This window comes from Schistocerca gregaria, chromosome 2 (assembly GCF_023897955.1).
Source record: "Schistocerca gregaria isolate iqSchGreg1 chromosome 2, iqSchGreg1.2, whole genome shotgun sequence".
NCBI classification, from domain to species: Eukaryota; Metazoa; Arthropoda; class Insecta; order Orthoptera; family Acrididae; genus Schistocerca; species Schistocerca gregaria.
This window is the reverse complement of record NC_064921.1, coordinates 68,126,327-68,151,613: the sequence shown is the minus strand read 5'-3', so window position 1 is coordinate 68,151,613 and position 25,287 is coordinate 68,126,327. Positions and strand designations below refer to the sequence as shown.

General features: G+C 42.5%; 1 protein-coding gene and 1 non-coding gene across 2 annotated transcripts in view; both read right to left on the bottom strand.

The window, feature by feature from the left end:
- The window catches only part of LOC126336334 (uncharacterized), a 1,038,948-nt gene that overhangs the window by 712,222 nt on the left and 301,439 nt on the right, over window positions 1–25,287 (bottom strand). The window lies entirely within an intron of this gene.
- On the bottom strand, window positions 8,754–8,825 carry Trnag-ucc (transfer RNA glycine (anticodon UCC)). Its single transcript has one exon. It is a non-coding gene; the product is annotated as a tRNA-Gly (tRNA).

The window sequence follows — 25,287 nt, the reverse complement described above, 5'->3', positions numbered from 1 at the left end:
CCCATGCATGTGCTAATGTTGAAACCATGACATCGGCAACTACGACTGAAATGAGCGCGTGACCATCGGACTGGACGTTGACGCAGTGGCAGAGCGTTGTATGATCTGATGAATTCCGATATCTTCTTCATCATTCCGATGTTAGCACGCGAATCTGTCATCTTTCAGGTGAACAGCTGCATGACACGTATTCTGAGGGACGGGGACAAGCTGGCGACGGCTCCATTATACTCCGGGGATCATTCACGTGGGCATCCATGGATCCAGTGGAACTCCTGAAAGGCACCATGACGGCCAAGGACTATCGCACTCTGGTTGCAGACCACATACACCCCTTGATGACGATCATGTTTCCCGACGGCAGTGGAAGTTTTCAACAAGATAATGCGCCGTGTCACAAGGCCAAGAATGTGATGGAGTAGTTCGAGAAACACGGTAGCGGTTCCAAGTGATGTGCTGCCTCCTCAACTCGCCAGATTAGTGCACGATCGAACGCATCTGGGATGTGACTGGACCTGGCGTTAGAGCTCATCGCTACCTTCCCCGTAGTTTACGGGGGTAAGGTGATTTGTGTGTGCAGATGTGATGCCTGCTCCCTCCAGCGATCTACCAAGGCCTCATTGCTTCCAAGCCACGATGCGTTGCCGCTCTTACCCGCGACAGAGTTGGACATAATGTTGTGACTGATAAGTACAAGTGGTTTATTCTGAGCAGTAAGGACGAAGATCCGATCCGCTGCCCCGTCTCCGTTGTTAGTTACTGAGCATACGGTATGTCAGGCAAAGACAACAAGAAGTTGTCAGTATTCAGTATGCAGGACAAAGTCTCAATTCCGGCTTACAATTGATTAACAAGCTATCTCGGATGTTAACCATCGATTTCAAGTTTCCTACAATACAATCTGTGGTTACTGACAAACTCTACAAGAAATCTCCTTATGTAGTGTATCTAGGTAAGACAGGTTAACCAAAACAAATCCATAATGAGTGTGTCCCCGTATAACGAGGCGTGATTTTCGCTAATTTATGGTCGATAATGTAACGAATTCTATCTCGCATACAAATAATTCTTGACGTTCATATCTGCAGAATAATAAAACCCAACTTTTTGTGATGGAGCTCTATACTTTTTTCTTTGGCATTGGAAAAAACCGTTTAACGACATGTGTCCAACTTGACCAAATAGTAACACAGTAACAACACAGCAAAAAGTTGTCCCGTCATCAAGAGAAGAGGTCCGACAAATTTCTGCTCTGCTGTAACTAATGTTAGCAGAGAAGTAGCTGAGGTACAAGGTTGGACAAAAATTTGGAATCATCACAACACATCACCATACGGCAAACCGTTGGCAGCTTCCAGTTGTCTCGGAACGAGTAAGGAGAGGTCCTGTAGGGTCTTCAAGGGAATTTTGTACCATTCTACCCAAAAAATAGTGGCCAATTCTGGTGACGATGGTGAAGGTGGATAGCGGTCACGTGCCCTCTTCTCCAAAGTAGACCACAAAGGTACAACGACGTTAGGAAGTAGTGACTGTAGTGGCCCAGGAAAATGGGACAGTTCATCCTCGTGCTCTTTGCCATCGCATATAAAAATTTTACGGTACCTCCACTTAAAAACCAAGAACAGGAAACCATTTTGACACGAAGTTCACTGATTTAGATACGCAATTCAACGAATTCAGAAACTAACTGGAATGTTCTGACGGTGGCAACATCGAAAGACAAGCGGTAGTGTAACAACGATAGCAATCGTTCTTCACTTTTTTCCATCTAACGAAGATAAAGGCAAATAAATTTGGGTGAAGACGTGATGGCAGAAAGCCAATTTGTTGGCTCGTCCAAAGATCAAGGTCTTTTCGCTTTAAACGATTTTTGTTCGTTAACGAAAGGAAAAAAAACCCAAATACATAATGTTTTGTCGTAGCTGCAGTATTATTTCTTGTAAACCGATTTTTCATGTTTGATGTTTTCGTGGTAAAACTTCCTGCACTGTCTTAAGTCTAGCGTTCCCAGAAGAGTCAATGAACTGATTCCAAAACTAATTCGGGACGTGTGTTCAGCAGACGAATGTCAGTCAGGTTGCTGCAACGTCAGCAAGGTCTCCGACATCTCGAGACATGACAATACCGTGGTTTTACTAACAAGGCTTTGTCAGCACGCTACCTTCCATCAGGGACGTGGCTGCACTCCACTGTTTTACAACTTTCAAATGGTAGAGCACAGCAATCATTCGTCCTTTTCTTGCAGGTTTTATGTGACAAATCTAGATCTAACATTAATGTAGCACCATTTCTAGCCGGCCGCGGTGACCGAGCGGTTCTAGGCGCTTCATTTCGGAACCTCGCGATTGCTGCGGTCGCAGGTTCGAATCCAGTCTCGGGCATGGATGTGTGTGATATCCTTAGGTCAGTTAGGTTTAAGTAGTTCTAAGTTCCAGGGGACTGATAACCTCGGATGTTAAGTCCTATAGTGTTCAGAGCTATTTGAACCATTTGAGCACCATTTCTTAGTATCAATGCATATTCTAGTATGTCAGTGCCCTGTTGTTCGGGCTTCTGTCACAATTCTTTCAAGACTACTAGTCTTCAGTAGTTTTGAAAGAGCTGTGACAGAAGCCCGAACAACGGGGGACTGACGCACTAGAACATGCATTGATACTATGAAATGCTGCATTAATAATGGCTAGGCACAAACTGAAATCTGTATTTGCCAAATAAAACCTGCAAGGAAAGGATGACTGATTGCTGTGCTCTATCATTTGAGAGCTCTCTCAGATTTCTGCGAAGTGAGCAAGGTCTGTGTGTAAACCCAGCCCTGAGTGGTCCAGCAAAAACAGCAGACTATTTTAATTTGAACCTCGATAAATAAAATCTCTGATGACCGAAATGAAAAAAAATTGAATGATCGAAGAAATCATGTGGGGTTTGGTACACTCGATAAATTGAAGAGATTGTCACGACAGGCCATCCGCAAACGTACTATAATACGAAGTTAGCGGCTATCTAAAGCTCGGTAATTCGAATTACTTCGTGCTCGTTTCGTTATTCGGCCCTCCATGGCAATCATTTATTTCTTCATTAATGCTGAATGTAGTACCGTGTATAAATCAGTTGTAAAAATTACCTCAAAAAAGTACAAGGGCTTGATCCTTGCAGAAAAGAAGCCGATTACTGAGGCTGTGGAGCGTGGAGTGAGAAAAAAGGTTGCAGCGCAAACTTTCAGGATTTCTCCATCCTTGCTGTCGACAGACTTGAAGCAGAAAGTTCGGTTTGCTGAAAACTTATCATATGGATGGTGAAAGTAGAGCGGGCAAGAGAAATCCCTGTGTATTGAAGAACGCTTACTGAAACTGTTGCGGCGATACAGAGGACGAAGCATACCTATCGAAGATTATAATCTCCCTTCATAAACTACTTTCGCCTGAAGTCAGTTGCAGGTTGTATCTGTAACTGCTCCCAGGAGCAACGAACACTTGCTTTTCAATATTTCTTATAGTTATTCACAAAATTAAATATTTAAAATCCTCTCACAATCTACTCATTAAGAGGTGCAATCGTAGCTCAATGGTTTAACACAATAAGTCACGCCCAAACTACACTGGGTATATGCAGTCTCAGACAATGAGAACCTTAACGATTTCCAAGAAACGTTATTCACAATGTCCAGTCTTCTCGAAACTTTTTCTCGCTCTCACTCCTACAGAATAACGAAAGGAAAAAAAAACTTCATAGCTGTCTAGATTTACGCTCTTTATGCAGTAAAACTTGAGCATGAGGCATAATGTTTTAGTTTGTTACTTCTTTGCTATTAACACTATTCTCAACATAATTTAAAGACAGTATCCACATATGCCACTGAATGTATGTACAAAGTTTTGTCATTGTACGGCACATTGTTCTGCATATATTACGCCATAAATGTCGAGAAATGTTAAAAATGAGATACATGAAAAACTTTATTAAAATGGAGCGCAAATTAACCAGTTTTGTTCTGACTTTTTCATTAGTCTCTGGGAGAATAATCAGAAACTAATAAAACCAAAGCAATAACAACGTTGCTTCTTCGAGCTTTAAATGTTTCACATGCATCACGTCAAATATGTAATACATTCACTCATTTGCAAAGTAATCATGTATTTGACGCTCTTTTATACATGAGAATACAGCTCTTTAAGGAATCGGAGTTGGAGATTACCGATGTTGAAAGCAAAGCCTACTCATTCGCTGTTAGTCTCCGTAATCAAGGGTTCGCCTCGAGTGAGCTGTTTTCAAATTGAAAGTGGTGATTTAGTATGTATTCTCGGAAATTCGTATGTGTCTTTCGTTTCAAATGTTAAAATATATAAAAACTAATAAAACCGCCAAAAGTAACTTTCCTTCAATTATAGTTATTGATTTTTAAAGAAATGCGAATGATACTGAAACCATAGTAATATTTTGCTATTTTATTTCTGAAATTCGACTGTTATTGATTTCTCCTTGATCATTCAAACTTCCGTTAAATTGAATGCTCAATTATTCGAACTTTTTGTTACGCCCCAGCCGTCCTGCCCCGTCTGAACAGTTAGCACCAGGGATGGTGCTTATCGCTGAAACAGGTGATTTTCTGTTTATCGGTTTTTTACCGCACCAGTTTAACTTGACTGTTAAAACCGCTAAAATAACCGGTTTCTGAAATAACCAGTCTTCGGGTTTTTATTCCCATTATTTCCCGTAATAAACGTGGAAATCGAACAGAAATTGAAAAACTTTTACTTACTCAGTTTCAAGTTACATAGACTGAAAATATTAAATTAAACAGGTAAAAAAAAGCAGACTGTCCACAGTTTGCCTCGAAAAGTCATAAGTTGTTGAATACTACAAAAAATCACCAGTATTCCTCTGGTGATTCTGATTTTTTAAAACTCTGTTCAAAAATCATGTTGTAATCGAGGATCATATAACTATTTGGAGATTAAGAATGGCCAGCAAGGGTAAAAACTGAAGGTGAAGAACTCTATTTTACCTTTTAATTTTACAGTTTACAAACTGCCTTTCTCTTTCAGACAGATCTTTCACCTTTTAAATCAAATAAAGCAGTGTAGTTCATTGCTACATCACTTAGTACGATTATTTCCAAATTACGGTTGGTGCCATTCTGTAATACAACGTATGTCCTGCAACGACAGAAACTACTGTTATAGACCAGGAGCGAGCAAGTCCTGCACACTGCACGACACGCATAATACCTAAAAGACCACCCCACACAGCATTAAGGCCTCAGCAATCTTGCACCCATTCGTACGCCCTGTGTTTGTTGATCGTTTCTGTTAGCATTCTTATTAAAATAGCAAAGATCACTTTAACCCATTTTCTATAATCACGCAATAATTCAAAGCAACACAGATTTTATGAATGAATGTTACTCCTTCCTTAAAAAAGATTTATTTAAAAACGAAAAATTTAGCATTGCTGCTATGGCTAATTGTTATTTCGTTTCTTTTAACTCGGTTATTAGTAAAAACAAACAAAAAGATAAGTGTTATAACCGAGACCAAAGAAATTCCGAAAAATACCGGTTATTCAAAACTAAAACACCGGTATCGTTTTCAATTGGTCGGTTTTCCCCACCCATAGCTAGCAGACGCCTGCAGCCTCGCTCGCCGTGCCCCACCACCTGCAATGACAACGTGGACAGCCGGAGCAGCGGTAGGAGGCTACAGGCCAGGCCGTGTGACCTGCTGGCCTTCTTTCCTCGCCAGTGGCAGAGTGCAGGAGCAGCCACTGCCGAAACGTGTGCGAGAAGTCCGACCTTACTCTGTACAAATACGCTCCAAGGACAGAGGACCTGCCGTACACAGCACGAGATAAGGTCAAGCTGCTGACAGATACTGCCAAGGCCAAAAGCTTAAGCACAGTACTCTGGTGCACATCCCCGTAGCTCATGTGGAAGGAATTAATAAAGATGTTCCGCTTATAATCTAAACGCAATATTCTTATCTAATTTTCCAGAGGCGTTTCGACTTCTGTATAAAAGGCATTAGCTTCCGGAAACATATAGGAACACACGAGTCGATGCCGAATGTAAGAAGTGTCTTACCAGGCAGACTGAAGAAAAGCCAACTAAACTTTACAGCATTTGCACATTTAGAGAAAACTTTTCTCAATGTTGACTGGAATACACTCGTCGAAAATGTGAAAGTATGAGCGATCAAATATAGTGGCCGAAAGGTTGTCCGTAACCTGTACAGAACCAGACTACAGGTGTGAGTGACGAAGTATTCAGTAGTGGAGAAAAGAGTGAGACAGGACTAAAGCCTATCCCCTGTATTGTGCAACCTTTGTATTGCGCAAAATGCAAAGGAAAACAAGAAGAAATTTGGAAAGGAATGAACTTCAAAGAGAAGACAAAAATGAGGTTTACCAGTGACATAGTTCTGTCAGAGGCGTTAAAAAAACCCGGAAGATCAGGAGAAAAGAATAGATTACAAGATGAATATCAACCAAGGTACAATGAGCTGACAAAAGCTAGGGGATGGCAACATTCACACATACATATGGCTGTAGTATCGCGTACATAAGATATAAAAGGCTTGTATAATGGCGGAACGGTTTTTTGCAATTACGTGATTCATGTGTAAAGGTTTCCGACGTGATTATGGCCGCACGGTGAGAGTTAACAGACTTTGAGCGCGGAATAGCCGGCCGGAGTGGCCGTGCTGTTCTAGGCGCTACAGTCTGGAACCGCTACGGTCGCAGGTTGGAATCCTGCCTCGGGCATGGATGTGTGTGGTGTCCTTAGGTTAGTTAGGTTTAATTAGTTCTAAGTTCTAGGCGACTGATGACATCAGAAGTTAAGTCGCATAGTGCTGAGAGCCATTTGAACCATATTTTTGAAAGCGGAATGGTAGTTGGTGCTACACGCATTGGACATTCCACTTCGGAAATCGTTAGAGAATTCAGTTTTCCTAGATCCACCGAACAAGAATGTGCCGAGAATACCAAATTTCATGCATTATCTCTCACCACACACAAGGCAGTGGCGGCAGCCTTCACTTAACGACCGAGAGCAGCTGCGTTTGCGTAGAGTTGTCAATGCTAACAGACAAGCATCACTGCGTGAAATAACAACAGTAGTGAAATAACAACAGTAATCAATGTGGGACGTATAATGAACGTATATGTTAGGATACGTGGCGAAATTTGGCGTTAATGGGTTATGTCAGTCAACAGATACGAGTATTTTTGCCAATAGCATGATATCGTCCTGGTCCCGGCGGAGGTTCAAGTCCTCCCTCGGGCATGGGTGTGTGTGTGTGTGTGTGTGTGTGTGTGTGTGTGTGTGTGTGTGTGTGTGTGTGTGTGTTTGTCCTGAGGATAATTTAGGTTAAGTAGTGTGTAAGCTTAGGACTGATGACCTTAGCAGTTAAGTCCCATAAGATTTCACACACACTTCAACATTTTCATTATCATGACATCGCCTGTCCTGGACTCGTGATCATATCAGTTGGACCCTAGACAACTGGAAAATCTTGGCATGATCAGACGAGTCCCAATTTCAGATGGTGAGAGCTGATGATAGTCGAGTGTGGCGCAGACGAAGCCATGGACCCAAGTTGTCGACAAGGCTCTCTGCAAGCTAGCGATGACTCCACAATGGTATGGGCTATGTTTACATGGAATGGATTGGTCCCTCTGGCCCAACTGAAAGTATCATTGACTGTGAATGGTTATGTTCTGCTAACTGGAGACATTTACAGCCGGACATCATCTTGCCTAACAACAATGTCTCGTCACTGGACTACAGTTGCTCGCTATTGGTTTGAAGAACATTCTGGACAATTCGAGCGAGTGATTCGGCCACCCAGAGCGCCCGACATGTGCTCCATCGAACATTTATGAGACACAATCGAGACCTCAGTTCGCGCATAGCATACCGCATCGGCAACAAGAAAATCAAATGGCTCTGAGCGGTATGGGACTTAACTTCTGAGGTCATCAGTCCCCTACTACTTAGAACTACTTAAACCTAACTAACCTAATGACATCACATACATCCATGCCCGAGGCAGGATTCGAACCTGCGACCGTAGCGGTCGCGCAGTTCCAGACTGTAGCGCCTAGAACCGCTCGGGCATCGGCAACATTTTCGCTATTGTAGACAGCAGTTGGGGTAGCATGGCTCAGTATTTCTGCAAGGGGGCTTCCAACGGATTGTCGAGTCCATGCCAATTCTAAGTGCTGCACTGCGCCGCACAAAAGGAGGTCCGACACGATATTAGAAGGCAGCCCATAACTTTTGCCACCTCCGAGTATAAAGCTCCGGACGCCAACGGACAGCATACATCGCAGATACGTCGTACCTACACTACTAAGTCTCTGTTCTATACCATTCGCGAATAGTACGAAGGAAAAATGACTGTGTTCCTCGGTACGGGCTCTTATTCTCGTGGTCCTTTAGCACAGTATACTAAGGACACAGTAGAATCGTCGTGCAGCTTCCTCGAATACACGTTCTCCAAATTTTTGCTAAAACGAAGTCCGCTTTCCAAAGATTTTCCCAGAAAAAAAAACCGACAGTTGTGCATAAAGAAGCAGTTTCAGTTTTTAATCTACTGTCTCGCATTGCTTGAGTTTACTAGCACAATCCGCAGAAAAAGATAATGCATTACTTACTTCTTCAGCAAAAAGTAATGGAAGTTAATATTGAGACAAGAAAAAATTTTTTCGTGTATCATGAAATTATTAATTGTAAATACCAAGTAAAAAAAAATTCCTGCGATGGCCGGGAATCGAACCCGGATCAACTGCTTGGAAGGCAACTATGCTGACCATTACACCACCATCGCAGTCGGTTACTGCTTGAAGACTTTTCTGTATTACACTCACTTACAAATTACAGTTTTCTTAAAAAGTTGTATACAGAAATATATTTTGCCTACTGTTATCAATAACCAAGAGATGATTTGTAGAAAAACTGTCCTGACTACAACAGTTGACGCACGGTCTGCTCGGCAAATAAATCCCACCCATTTGTTTCGAGGTCCAGTATTGCTCGTGGGCCCCTGTTTCGTTCGTATTACTTCAGACTACCATTGAGACAAGATATTACCAAGATGTTGTGCTAAAACGTCCCGTATTATAGTAAATACATTGGCAGTTCATAAGATGCACTACATTATAACGACAACGAAACGTGGAGCGGCGGCACATTGCAGCCCATCTGGCGGCGACAAGCGTAACTACTTCGCCATTGCCAGGGAATCAAGCGCCAAGGACAACTGAAGAACGCCAAATATTGTATTCCTATCTCGTAATTGCGGGGCTTCGAAGGACACGACTCATCGTTTGTTTCATAATCGGTGACAGTAACATATGAAAAAAAATTCCTCCCAGTATCGACGTTGGCTGTCATTCCTTCTATTGGTGTACGAGCTCCGACTGCTCGCCGACGGCTGCTGAATAATTCAAAGGGTTTTCTCTAGGTAAATTGTAGGATGTGATTAGTGCCTGTTTCAAGGGTTACACTAACTGATAAATTGCTGAGTAACTTAAAAAGACAGTAGCGACCATTTCGCAACTGTTATCTCATCGTTTCCATCTCAGAAAACTCCTGACAATTTAAAGCAGAATTAGTATTATTATACTCTAGCGCAAACCGTGTAGTTTTCATTACTGGTCCATCTGTTTCGACTCGTTCAATAGTTCACATCTTTGCTATTGTGCTCAACTATCACCTTTTACACACATCGTCAATTTTTATATCTGTTATTACTTTTTGTTGGGACTAACTGGAAAAGTCAGTCAATTAAGATTTTGCATCAAGATACTTCAGAGGCGTATGTCACAACGAGACGACACAAAAAACCGTTGCCTATTTCCTGCAATATCCTGTTGCCACAATAGGACAAAGGACGTGGAATTGAACGTTATAGCTGTTACGCGTTCGCTTTACTTGATGACATACATCAGCTGCAGACGACACGTTACAACGTAACCTTGCAGACATTTCTATACCATCAGTAACTATCACAAAGAGATATACTGATAGACAGTAGCAATACTGCTGCAATACTGCTAAGAAAAAGAGTATTATTAGCTCTCAATATATGCAAATACTGATTCCTTATTTCAATAGATGCAAAAACAACCATAACAAAATCCACAGAAACCAAAACAATAATGTCTTCGAAATTTTTAATTATTAACATTGTATAAGTCTGTTGTGACCAGATGAAAGTACAAGCGTCCGGTCATAACTGTGGGTTCTTTGATTGCTCTGGGAGAAGGCTCATCAAACTAGAACACATGAAATATTAGGTCACTTTACTACATAAATGAATAAGAAGTTCGGTTATGTTTGACACACTTCTTTGCCTTAGGATTGTAGTACAATTTACAAGTGACATTGATTAGCAAAGCATTAATTGATGCATTTATTAACAAACTTTAACAACTCGTTTGTCCTACACTATGATGTTGCCTTCTTCAGATGAGGTCACGAACTGGGGAGAGCTCTTCCCAGTTTGGTTCTATATTGACATCGGTGTGAGGGTGCTGACGTGCTGTGTTGATAGGCGTGGTCTTCAGGAGCACCACAATCTCTTTACGATACCACAGAATCCACAATTGCGTCGCAACAAACGACTTTTAAAATCTCATTCTTCTAATTTCGTCTCATGATTACTTTCTTCTACATTCTTCTAATTTCGTCTCATGATTACTTCCCAGCAGGTTTGTTTCAGAGAACTTTACCAACATTTTACTGCATTAAAGCCGACAACGTTTTTGTCTCTTCCTTACAATTTCCACACATGTGCCACTTTTGTCGTCATAAATCGTAATGCATGGTCACCATACAGACGCTAGGCATGTACCAGCTGCTGTTTCAGTGTGAATCGATGTTCTTCCAGTACTGCTTATGTCCTCTTCGTTTTAAGATATCTTAAAACATACTTTTATATCAATCTCACGTTATTTATGCGATTTAACACTCCTCTGCAAATACCCTACTCCCCAACCAAGAGATTAAGTAATTGCGAGATTTATTTATGTGCGCTATGAAGTGGAATATTTTAATCAAGCGTAAATAATTTTAAGAAAGATGAACCTAACTCACTGCAGTAGCAAACAATCGACCGAAATCACTTAATTATAAAACTTCAGAAAGTACTTGAAGGCATCAGTTACAAACTATCACTTAACTACACAGGCTTTCATACTAAGGCAAACAATTTTGTAATTATAGTCATTCTGACGGTTTCCGACTGCGATTGTTCGTTATAATATACAGCCGGCATTTTTTTTTTTGCTGAACTCACTGATTTACTTTTTAATACGAAGTGTTTTGGAACATAACCACCACTTTTTCATTGGCACAGAGAAATTATTTTGACATATACTGATACTGGTAAGGGTAAAATACAGGGAGCGAAAGGCTATTTACAACTTGTACAGAAACCAGATGGCAGTTATAAGAGTCGAGGGGCATGAAAGGGAAGCAGTGGTTAGGAAGGGAGTAAGACAGGGTTGTAGCCTCTACCCGGTGTTATTCAATCTGTATATTGAGCAAGCAGTGAAGGAAACAAAAGAAAAATTCGGAGTAGGTATCAAAATCAATGGAGAAGAAATAAAAACTTTGAGGTTCCCGATGACATTGTAATTCTGTCAGCGGAAGCAAAGGACTTGGAAGAGCAGTTGAACGGAATGGACAGTGTCTTGAAAGGAGGATATAAGATGAACATCAACAAAAGCAAAACAAGGATAATGGAATGTAGTCGAATTAAGTCGGGTGATGCCGAGGGAATTAGATTAAGAAATGAGACTCTGAAAGTAGTAAAGGAGGTTTGCTATTTGGGGAGCAAAATAACTGATGATGGTCGAAGTCGATAAGATATAAAATGTAGATTGGCAATGGCAAGGAAAGCGTTTCTGAAGAAGAGAAATTCGTTAACATCGAGTATAGATTTAAATATCAGGAAGTCGTTTCTGAAAGTATTTGTATGGAGTGTAGCCATGCATGGAAGTGAAACGTCGACGATAAATAGTTTAGACAAGAAGAGAATAGAAGCTTTCGAAATGTGCTACAGAAGAATGCTCAAGATTAGATGGGTAGATCACATCACTAATGAGGAAGTATTGAATAGAATAGGGGAGAAGAGGAGCTTGTGGCACAACTTGACTAGAAGAAGGGATCGGTTGGTAGGACATGTTCTGAGACATTGAGGGATCACCAATTTAGTATTGGAGGTCATCGCGGAAGGTAAAAGTAGTAGAGGGAGACCAAGAGATGAATACACTAAGCAGATTCAGAAGGATGTAGGCTGCAGTAGGTACTGGGAGATGAAGAAGCTTGCACAGGACAGAGTAGCATGGAGAGCTGCATCAAACCAGTCTCAGGACATAAGACCACAACAACATACTGATACTGTTTGAGTTTGCTTAGAACAACGGTAATACTGTAAAAAAAAAAGAAATTTTGTGGCATCAATGCGGGGGTAGAATGAGAGGGGGGGGGGGGGGGAATTATTTAGCCATGAAAAGCTCTTTGTTGTAAATCTGAGTTTGCATTAGACCACTCATTACATTATTCGTTCTAGGAAGCTGCCATTGTATAACTATGTTAAACTCTATAATTGTTGTCGATTTGTTTGCTAATAGTGGGCATACGATGTGTTATGATCACTTCCTCTGTACTTATTACCTGTGTGAAGTGTCTTATTATTTCCAGAGCTTATTCCCACGGCATCACGTTTCAGTACCACCCTACTGGCGTTTCACAGTTGGCAGCAGAATAGGAATCTTCCATGCGATGCCGACAGCAGTCACTTGGGATCTGGCAGACCCAGTAATGCACGCTCGCTGAGCCACGTCTCGTGCACCTGCAGTTCCTTTCTAGGAGAACCCACTGCTACCGCGGTACAGGGCGGCCGGTGACAGTTCAGCCCACTTGCACTTTGAGCCTCATCGCCACAACGCCATCATTCATGCTCAGTACAGGGAGCCTCTTCCTAGTTGCTGTTGTATGAGCTGGGCTGTGTTTTTTGCTGCATTATTTGCAGTGAGTCTTTGTTCGCTTGGAGAAACACAAGTTAAGCAAATCTTCTGTTTGTTGTGTTAACTTGTTCGCTATTCATTTCTGCTTCTGTCTAGCTTTCCTACGACGAGAGTTGCTGCACCATTCTGTACCCCACATCTCCTTATCGTTGTGTATGAAGTCATACACAACAATGCCATTACAGTAATTTCGTTACAATATTTTACTCTATTCCTTGCGATGACAGTGGTTATTGGTTTAAAGAGACACACCTAAGATTATCAGTCTTTTATTCACCACCCATGTTATAATCTGTGTACCCTATCGACATGCGTCTACAGAGTGATCACAAAGTCCCATTACCAGGTATGTGTTACACAGATGTTATGAATTGTTATTTCTTATCGTTGCAGGTGCTGGTATACACCTAAATACGGCTGACGAGTCCACTTAAATCATGGCGTAACGGATCATAACGAGCGCGAGGGCTCACGAACGACTCCACACAGGAAAACCAGTGAGAGATATTCAGCAAGAGATCACTATAAGGCTTCAGGAAGTTTCCCCGCCAATAACTTTACGGTGGGAGAAAAAGGCCTTCGCAACTGGTTGCATAGAAGACAAGGCCCGCTCAGGGCGACCACCAGCACGACTGGAAACGTGTATGGAGGCTGCCCGATCTGTGGAACGTTCGCCAAAGAAATCCATTTGTAATCGGTCACAGGAGCTGGGTGTTCCATTCTCGACATTACAAAAACATATGAAGAATGATTTGAAGATAAACGCATGGATGGTGAACAAACTGAGAGATAATGACATCCAAAAACGACATCAGCCTTGTAGGGATGGCGGTTATCAGTTACACCGGTTCTTTTTGTCTCCAGTTTAACATGACTGTTAAAAGCCGCTCGCTCAAGATAACCAGTCTCTGAAATTAACGAATTTCGCTATTTTTACTGGTATTAGTTCCAGTAACAAATGTAAATTTCAACTGAAGATTGAAAACATCTAATGAATGTGAAGGAACGGGATATCACGGTTTTTATGACACTGGGGCTGTGGCAGAAATAGGTCTCACTATTTCGAGCAACGACTGCAAACGTGAAGGAGATGGACGCGGCGACAGCGAGGGCCAGCGGTCACACGTTAGAGACTTCCCTGCACTGTCACTTTTGGATGGTATCAGTTTTCACTGCAAAGCAACCACAAAATTAAGTGTTCTGTTACTATCACAAGCAATGCGTCAATAAAACTGTAGGTATATGAATCAAATTTACCTTCTCTACCGAGACACTTTGTAGACGTTTTCTCTTCATATGATGTCGCAAGTATGTACGGCCCCCCTCACGTTTTTAATCTTTCGCAGCAAATGGAGCATTGTTTTTCATTGCCACCGCACTTCGTAAAACGCATGCAACTGGCGACAGAGCCAACTTGCAATCCAACTGATGTCCGAGGCCGACAGCGGGAATCTACCGTATGGGCCGCGTTGGGGCAAATGTTGCACACTGCACATACACGTGTGCCGTCTAATGGACCACCCCACACGCCAACACGTGCATAATTGACTTTGTAGTGCCGTACGTTACTTTTGTCATGCGTTTATAGCTGGTTTCTAATTTTTAAGCGTTATTATTAAAATGGTACTGATTCCTTTTCCTGTTTTCTATAATAAAACAGTATTTGAAAGCAATGGGAATTTACGGACAAACATAACTCGTTTTTAAAAAGCGAATCATTTAAAAAGAAAAATTTTTTATTGCTGCTGCTGCTATGGCGAATTGATATGTTGGGTTCTTTACTCGAGTATTGGTAAAAAATGAAAAATCTGTTATAGTCGAGACCAAGAAATACCGAAAAATACCGGTTATTCAGAAGCAAAATATCGGTAACGGTTTTACCCGGTCGATGGTCGGTTTCTCCCATCCCTATGGGCCTGTGGGCGAATTCTCGATGCTTTTACAACTCTTCCTACGACGGGAAAACGTTTTTCTCGGACAAGTGTGCAGTATATCGCAGTGCAAGTGCGAGAACGTGTTCTAAATGTTTGTGTGCTGTATATCTGTGGCGGGATGTGGGCACTAGCCCGGCATTTTCCTGGTAGAATGTGAGAAAACGCGTAAAAACCACATCCATGCTGGGCCGATCACCGGGCCTCGTCATTAATCCGCGAGGCAGATTTGAATCGGTTGAGGCTCGCCCTCCCGCATCCTGGTGCTGGTGCTTTAACGAGCTCGCTTAACTGGGCAGTTTTTTTTGCAGTGGTAATAGAATAGTAAATAAACAAGATGTTTCGCAGATCCAACTATAGACTTTTAGGGGTTAAGAGAGGAGTTAGTAATTTTGATAAGGGACCCATCTCCGGAAATGTGTCGATTGGATGTAAAATAAATTTAATGATAGTATCACTTTCGGGTCTCCCGCTTTACGTTACGTGCATTGCGGAGACATTGAGCTCTGACCCCTGTGTTCCACTAGAGCCTATGGCATGGTGAATGTTTCGGGTACACGTCGTCTACGCGACGATGGAAGCCTGACGACGCCCTCATATCAGTTTGTGAAGTGGCAGATCTGAAAATGATCCGATCTTCAAACTTTTTGCATCTAAATGGTACATTTCTGGGCACAAGTTCCTTATCAGAATTTTATCTACCAGCCCTAGAAGCCTGCAATACGTATTGTGATACACTCTGTACAATAAAATTTGGGAAAGAATTGTTGAAAGTATTATTAATGGCACCCGCTAAAAGCTAGTTATTAACACACACAATTAACTTAAAGTTCTAATCCCACTCGTTTCGAAATGTGTTCACTCCACAATATCCCGGAATTTGTGTCGATACGTATCTACATCCAGATTTATACTCCACATACACATCTGTGTGTGCCCATGGGAAAATCGTGTACCATTTATCAATCGCGAAACTCACCTCACTTATTCCAAATAAGAATGATTGTCAGGAAGGCAAAGAGGGAGGAAAGTCACATGATTTTGAATCGTGCCTGAAGTTGGGCGTCTGGGCTTTTGAGAGTACAGCTCTCCATTACATGCAACACCCATCTTGTTTCTCCTCCCAATGGGGGTTGTCGTCTGCTCTTGTGGCAAGACGAATTCTACTCAATCTTCAACGTCTCCTCCATAAATATCACCTAGTAAGATGGCTTTAATTTTATTGTCTGTAATTATCTTAATCACCCGTTTTAATTTTATAAATTATCAACTTTATTGTAGGTTTATTATTATTTCTTTTTTTTTCAGGTTTAGCTTGCTTCGCTTCATGTTTAGCTGAAAGTATACCTATAAGAATTTCTGAATAATCGGTCAAATGAAGGCTGTTCTCTCTGACTGACCAGCTAAGCAAACTGTAGTGGGTCTTTTCATCTGTTATTGCGCACTACATTATTTTTGTTTATCACCCTGAGAACGGCGTACTGAGCTGTGTTTGAGAGTCTTCAGTCCAATAACGAATTTGGCCCCACATTCCATAAGCTTGTATTTTGATCAGTAAACAGGAGCTCAGATCCGTACTGAATTCTTTTCAGAAGTCAAAGAATACGACATCAAACTGCCTATAATCTTCGCTATCTGATGAGCAAACAAAACGAGACAAAATTACGAAGTCTTTCGTGGCAGATTTGTTGTATTAAATCTTTTCGGTGCACTTTTCCCCTATGATTTTCTACTTGATGTACCTTTTATTTCTGAAATATGGTCCAATACAATCACTCAGTAGAAAGACAGGGAAGTGACTAAAGAAATCAAGTCTTTGTGTTGATGTTGTGCGGAACTGGCTACCAGTGGCTTTTACGCCACCAAGATTGTAGGATCTTCCAAGAAGGCGTACCAGTAAGAAATCCCGTTAGCTCAAGTGGCTCTCAAAAACACAGAGTGAACAAATATAAACTGAATTAATTAATTAATTAATTATGTACACCACAGTTAGAAATCCCAGATGCTTTACAGCCTGTTGGCTTATGTCTTAGGGTCTTTGCCGACGTTTGTTTAATGACTTTTCTGATGTTTTGCAAGCATGTCAGAGATTCACCATCTATTGCCGGCGGCACCACCATGGAACCACAGTTAACCTAAATATGAGCTGCCTAATGTCGTTGTCCTTAATGCGTGGCGAGTTACTGTTTTATCACTAAGCCAACTCGCATGGTTATTTTAACAAGAAATGGCTTAGTATACTGCAATTTTATTCAACAACACGTTCTCCTGATTAACCCCATCTAATGTGAAAATTTGAAAGACGGCTAGTCTTTTGTGCTCGCCAATATTTCACATTATTTCTTCAGTCAAGAAGACGTATACAGTTAGGGTTCTTGCATCGAGTTGGGAAGTCATTGTGACCGACATGATGTTTATTAAAGACGGCTGAGCACTGACTTTAGGAAGGATGATGGGCTTCAACGTCCCGTCGAATCGATTTCATTAGAGACAGAGCACAAGCTTGGATTGTGTCAAGAATGCGGAAGGAGATCTGCCGTGCCCTTTCACAGGAACCATCCCGGCATTGGTAACTAACAGCATGAAGTAATTTGGGGTAACAGGACTTTGCTTAAGATTTGATGGATTGTTGCGGATGTGGTCAGATGAAGGGAAGCTCGCCGATCGTAGAGGGAAAAAAACGCCGCTTTGTTGGTTTCAGTTGGGAAAATAAGGTCTGCAGATGGACGTATATCGACCCGGCTTGTGAAGTCTCGGGTTACCATTTTCATGCAGAGGAAAGCACGGTGACAGATACAGCCTGAGCCAAGGGGGATCCCCTAGCTATGGGCATAAAACAGCTAGTAGCTGGCCACAGTACGTTGTGGGTGGGTGATTTGAGGGAAGGAACCAGACAGTGAGGTGATCGGTCCCGTCGGGTTAGGGAAGGATACGTAAGGAAATCGGCCATGCCCTTTCAGAGGAACCATCCCGGCATTTGCCAGAAGCTATTTAGGGAAATCATGGAAAACCTTAATCAGGATGGCCGGACGTGGTTTTGAATTTTCGTCCTCCCGAATACGAGTCCAGTGTGCTAACCACTGCGCCATCTCGCTCGGTACAGTACATTGTCCCAAGCGCCTGCGGCACAACTTTTTACGACTTTTTTAGCTTAGCCGCGACAGATCGGTGTCCCGATAGTTATTCTCCGTCGAGGAGAGTGCATTCCTCCGATCCTCCACATTTGCACCTGATGTTTCCTGTGGGCCATCCTGCGAGATCAGTATCTGTTGGCCTTGTGAAAACATTTCGCCCCGGCAGCTGAAATGGGCCGTCACGACAGCAGGACAGGACTCCCGCAACCATACCACCGGGAGAGGTGTATTTTTTAGTCACTTGGGCACCCAAACCACGCCGCTTCCCGCGTGCGCGGAAAAGCAGTGCCTTGGTTGGGACGATGGCAATGGCTTTAGAAAACGTACTAAGAGTATATCACGACTGTGATAGGATTGGAGCAGCGGATTTTGACAGTCTTCTGGAGGGATGCGTATGCAGAGAATTATGCGATTGACATATTAAAGTGCTGCCATTTTTGATTGGTGGTTTTAAGTATTCAAGCATAGTCCACGTAGAGTATTTTTCGGAAACAATAGTAAAATGACGGAAATGTGGGATTCCGGCTGTGGCCACAAAGTGGGGATGACCTGATGATTCGGGGCTTTGTTGCGAGGTAAGTCTGACGCAACGTTTGGGTTTTTCTTTGGAGAGACAGTGGTGGATCCTGGACTAGGGAAGGAGACGGAGGTCCATCGTTCGAGTTTGCGCGGCGACATACTGATCACCACCTTTCAGACCATTACAAGTGTATGGTGAGCATTTCCAGCTCCGGCGCATTAGTCACCTTTAGGATAAATTGTCACTGTTTGCAGCGTGCTATTTCAAACAGCAACAGTCATTGCCCTATTTAGGCATATGGTAGTAACGTGCAGCCCTGCAGTTCACAAACACTGTTAAATGTAGTTACAGTCAAATTGCTTTACTCGTAATGAACTTCGGAGTTGAAGTTAATTTTCTACGCTCTTTCCAACTTTGTCAACCGTACATCAGTAATTACTTCATTTTATTCGACAGGAGCTTGGATGCTATCAATGTTATTTGTGTCATTCCACGTCCAATGTAATTCATGTTTTGAGTAACAAATCTGTCAGCATTTTGAATGTCATCTGTTAATCCAGTAGACACTAGTCCTTTGTTCGTTTACTAAACTAACTTATTTATGTGCGAAATGATGTAAATTAACTTACAGTAGAATACATTGTGTCGATTTCAATTTCAGTGTTCAAGACCAAACTTTGTCATTTCAGTATAGACATTCCATTGTATTTAATTCACAGTGGTGTAACTGAGGGGCGGTTCTGTGTCTTAGACTATTCCGACGCAGAAATTCATTAGAGGTATCCACATACCTGCCCACCAAACAGGATACTTTGTAAAGTCTTGGACTGCAACCAATACTTACCGTTATTCAGAAATGGTCTTACTGTAATCAACTAGTGCACATCTGATTTACTTCTCTGATCACAGCTGGGTATCTATTATAATGTGCTATCCTGTTCCTGACAAAAATTTTCAGTCCCGTTGCCAACCAGGAAGTAACATATACAAAAGTAGTTATTTAGAAGATGATGAGTATGACACTCGTCGAAACGTCGCTATGTGATAACACTGTCATCTGGCTGGAAACCTGAGAACTTTTCGCCAACAGTATATGCTGGAACAGACTACAGTCACATATTTGTATTGTATTGTAGGTTAACAGGGGACCTAGAAACGACGGAGAAGCTCCGTCCCCGCCGCAGCCGCGGTGGTCCACAACCCCACAACGACTACCGCAGTCCACTTCACTCCTCCGGCGCCCCACAACGAACCCAGGGTTATAAGGCGGAATAAGGGGAACCAGCCCGAATTCGCGGAGGCAGATGGAAAACCGCCTAATAACCACCCACAGACCGGCGGGGTCACCGGACCTCGACACAAATCCGACTGGCAGATTCGTGCCGGGGACTGGCGCTCCTTCCCGCGCAGAAAGCCGTGCGTTAGACGAGTGTGTGCCTGACCTGTACGGTGAACGCTGGTATTATAAAATATCCCATAAACCAAACAACAAAGCACAAAAAAGAGACAATAAATGCAAAATTTTCTTTCCTCTCCAACTAAAAATAAATGGAACCAAAACAGAATAACCAGTTTTACGGCTGAAAGAAGGTTCACTCTGTCCGTTCAAGAGTGAGAATGAAGGATACAAAATAGAAAATCAAAATAAAATCCATTCTGTTGAATGGTTTTAAAAAAATCGCCAGGACCACACAGTATCAACCTGGAGCTCTTAAAATATGGTGCTGAAAAAATTGCGAAACTGGTAACATAGGTATTCAATAAAACTTTACATGGAATTCAATACCCTAGGAGATGAAGCTGTAGTATATTAATACTACATTTAAGAAAGGGGATCGCAAAAGCTGCTCGAACTATAGCGTAATTTCTGTTATGAAGACATTAATGAGAATTATTTGGGGGCCGGCCGGATTGGCCGAACGATTCTAGGCGCTACAGTCTGGAACCGCGCGACCGCTACGGTCGCAGGTTCGAATCCTGCCTCGGGCATGGATGTGTGTGTCGTCCTTAGGTTAGTTAGTTCTAAGTTCTAGGGGACTGATGACCTGAGAAGTTAAGTCTCATAGTGATCAGAGCCATTTGAACCATTTTGTTATTTGGGATCCATTTTAGAGATGGAAGGAACGTCAGAGGTAGAAATTAATAAAGGAATTAGCAGTGGAAGGAAGGTCATTGGGATGCTCAACTCAATCTTAAGGAGCAAAAAACGTAATAAACCGAATTGATACTAGAGAGCGTAGTTATGTACGGAGTGGAAACTTGGATTGCTAATCTCAAACACGTAAAAAAAAAAAAAAAAAAAAAAAAACCAGCAAGCATTAGAATCGGACTTTTAGAGTAGATCAGCAAGAATTTCTAGAAAAAAGAAAAGAAATAATAAAGGGAATGGCAGTAAAGAGTGCATGAAGTGATAGATAGATGGAATTTACAATAGTACGGATAAATCAGTAAAGACGTAATTACATGTATAAGCATTTCATCCATCATGCGAATTATTAATCTGGACGGTTTTACCTGTTACCGACTATGACACTGGCAGGATATCTGTCCCATAAATTCCAAGACTTTACAGAATGGTTTACTTTTAATTTTGAAGTCGGATAACAAATGACAAAGGAAAAATTTAGTTTTCGTGTGATATAATTACACCGAATCCACTTGGTCAGAATGGCGCTTAGGATGTAGTGTACGAAGGTAGTTAGTTTTGTTTCACGTGCACATAATTTTTTGTAATTCTTCTTATTTCTGGGCACGTCATTTTTTATTCGTAGGTAAGTCATTACGTTTGAAAACTGATTACGTTCCAGAATTGTGTCACATACAGAGATGAGTGACACAGACCGGTGGTTTGGAGCAACAGTTCTGCAGCAGTGGCACACAGTATTAGCGTCCACAAGTCCTGGCTTCGCGGCCACCGACAGCGTCTGTCAGGGCTTTTCCCAGGCCGGTCATAGCTCCGCCGGGGCACAGTCCGTTACATAAAGCAGACGAGGCCGCAGAGGACTGTTATTTCTGCCGATTGCGTGAGTGCGGCGGAGGCTGCGGCAGAGCGCTGCGCTGTCTATTTTGCCCGTCGCGCGCTGGCAGTGAACTTGCGCTGTTCCGACAGTCGGACGAGCTGGCGCATCCGCGTCCAGGGCGGCTCGGCTTGGCGCACGGCCAGCGGGAGAGTCCACCGCGGCGCTAGACTCTCCGGCTCCACCTCGGTCCAGGGCTGCACAAAGCGAGCCGCCGCGCGCGACCCTGTCGCTCTGATGCTAACCACCTTCAGCCATTCAGTGTTACCGTCGTATAAACGGAGTCGCGATTTTGATGTTCTGACGATCTAGATTAATGAAGAGGAGTTAACGTTGGGTATTTTCCTTTGAGCGTTCTTTTTACAATAAATATCTTGTTAGGACCCAGTTGTTCTACTTTCATACGATTAGGTTCCTAATACCTGTCCTGATTACGTTTCAGTATTATAACAACTTGGGGAACTAATTCATAGCCGGCCGCTGTGGCCGAGGGATTCTAGGCGTTTCAATATGAAACCGTGCGCCTGCTACGGTCGCAGGTTCGAATCCTGCCTCGGGCATGGATGTGCGTGCTGTCCTTAGGTTGGTTAGGTTTAAGTAGTTTTAAGTTCTAGGGGACTGAAGACCTCAGTAACTCACATATTATTGACAGTTGTAGGTTGTCAATGGCTAACTTGTTGAATTTTTACTCTTAACCACTCCATTGCGAACCCTATATTGGCAGCCATAACAAATACACGTATTATAGGGAACAACACACACTGCACACAAGGGTAGCATTGGACAGTTATCTTTGCAAGTGGCACGGGACTTGGAGCAGGGATCATTCATTGCTCTTTTGGCAGTCAACCGCGTCACTTATCATCTTTTTAACTATACTCCTCTACTTTGTTTTACACGTACTGTGTAGCAGTCGTTGTTGATTTAAAGTTCCTTTCATAGAGTTCCCTTCATCAAACGAGCTACTAAATACACCTGTATCGAGTGGTGGGTGTAAGAGCCCAACTGTAGGTCAACACGTTAACTTCCGGCACGTTGCGGATTTATTGGTTATTTTCCTTTGAATGCTGTTAGACGTAACATTGAGGCCGCAATTTGAAAGAAACGGCACTTAAATCCACCGTGCTACTGTTCCTATAGACTCGGCTAAACTTGGTATCAGGGTCGAGAATAGTTGCGCACGTTTTAAGGAGCTATTGCGCATGCCCAACTGGCGTGACGTAATTGCTTTACGTGCCAAATACATACAGATTTGATAAACAATTCGCACAGTCTTTGCCACTCAATTAGAAGTTTACGTCAGAGCCACCGGGTGGTAGCACACTGCGGCAGAATTTTAACCCCGTTCGCTCGGCATAAATCCTGCTAGATGATAGAACACTCCTCCTCAGATACGCTAATTCACTAACTATACAGTAAAATTAGATCGGCCGTCAGTATGTGTTATAGTTGTACTGACAGTAAATCTATTTTGGGGTTTCCGAATTATTCATAGAATATTAAGCTATGAATTTCATCATACAGTAATACATTTGAGGCAGTCGGAACCATAAGAGCCTAAAGAAAATCACCGTCGATTGTGAGGTTTTAGCATTTACGTATGCTTCTGAAATCTGTTGATCTTATAGTGAGCCTGCTTTATCTATGCTGTAGGTTCCTATACGACAATTTACGAAAACCTGTATCAGTGCTTTCTGTGATACTCACTTAAATTTGGGATCGGCAGCTGTGTGCTTTAGGCCCTTATGGATTTCAGCGCCTCGTTTGGACTCTAGTCAAGTGACCATGTTGGTAGACATTACTACTTGAGTTTAATTATTTCCACAAACGGCAGTTTGTGTTTGAGCTGGTTCTTAACTGCGCGGTAATCAGCTTTCGTGTGCAGTGTAAACATGAACTACGTTGAATCTATTTTAAATGCTAACAGAAAAGTAAAGCTGTGATAAAGTGTCGTGAGTCGTGCTTGGGTAGCTCATTGGTAGAGCACTTGCCCGCGAAAGACAAAGGTCCCGAGTTAGAGTCTCGGTCCGGCGCACAGCTTTAATCTGTCAGTAAGTTTCGTATGAGAGCACACTCCGCTGCACTTACTTTAGGAACATCATTCATCATTTTCTGTGACCTTTGTCCCACTGCAACGTGGGGTCGGCCTTCTGTTGTTATTATTATAAGCAGTAGCTGTAGTTGTATAAACTTATTGATAAGCGTAACTGTTACACAGGAGATACTATTAATTTCACACTCCCAAATTTTTCTGCGTCTGAACATTTGTGAACACCCAGAATGTTTACTCACTCCCAAATTTTTCTGCGTCTGAACATTTGTGAACACCCAGAATGTTTACTCACGAGCCGCCACTGTCTGTATCCAGTGCTCAGACAACTGCTCTTCTAAATTTCTGCCATTGTTCTTAGACGTGTTCTTGTCCAGAGCTAAATATTTCAATTTCCTCCTCGAAATACAGCACTACTGCCTTTTTGTTTACTGAATACGTAAGTATCTCTACGTCTTTTATTTATTCTTTGACATTTCTTATTCATGATTGCTACAACCGCTTCATGCTCATTGACATCAAAGCTGACATTTTCAAAGAAGTCAAATCCATCAGCTACCATTAGATCTAATTTTTTTCAGTATATTTCATTGAGGAACATCAAACGGCAGTAGATACGAAATAACCAAACGTCACATACAAAAAAAACAACAGTATAACTGATTTAGCAAGTGAGCATGTTCTTCCGCAAGGATACGCCGTAGCGCCAGCCATTAGACTGTGGGGAGGTCGCTTCTGCGCCTGAGAGGACACTACATCCATTAAACCGTCATTAATACAGACCCTTCACCGAAATTTCAGAACGTTGATGAGCTGAAGTTAAATCAGGGTCCTGATGTGGCACACATCTAATCACGTACATCCATAAGTGGGATCGACGAACACAACTAAATCGCATCATGGACGACAGAAACCTAAAAGAATCTTAGATAGTTGACAGACTGAGCATCTATTAAGGATTAGTCAAATGGAACCCGATACCCGCCAGAAGGAGACCATGGAATGGTTCCATTCGAAAGTAATCACCGCACGCGTTAAAGCACTAGGAGCCGATACGATCAATTTCCGTTTCGTAGAATACGATAGGCAGCTGACTGCTCCACAAACGCATCCACTCCTCTTCATCTGCTTGAAATCGACGTCCTCATATGTCTGTCTTCAGGCCGCCAGAGGTGAGCCAATCATGCGGGCTGCACGCAGGACGTTGCAGTGTTTCCCAATCAAATCGCTTCATCCTATCTGCAGTGTGTGAGCTGGCGTTATCGTGCAGCAAGATGGTTCCGTTCCAGCGGCGTAGCCTGATAAAGTCACCACTCGGGGTAACCGCTTAGTCTGAGGCGTCTTGTCACGGTTCGCGCGGCTCCCCCCGTCTAGATTCGAGTCCTCCCTCGGGCATGAGTGTGTGTGTGTTGGCCGTAGCGTAAGTTAGTTTAAGTTATATTAAGTAGTGTGTATGCCTAGAGAGCGATTACCTTAGCTGTTTGGTCCTACAGAAACTTCCCACAAATTTCCTGAAAATGTCGGTAAGTTATGCAGTGGTATTGACCACTCACCATGGTTTTATCTGTAGTGTAACTCCGCTCGGCGGTTCTCTATGCAGTAA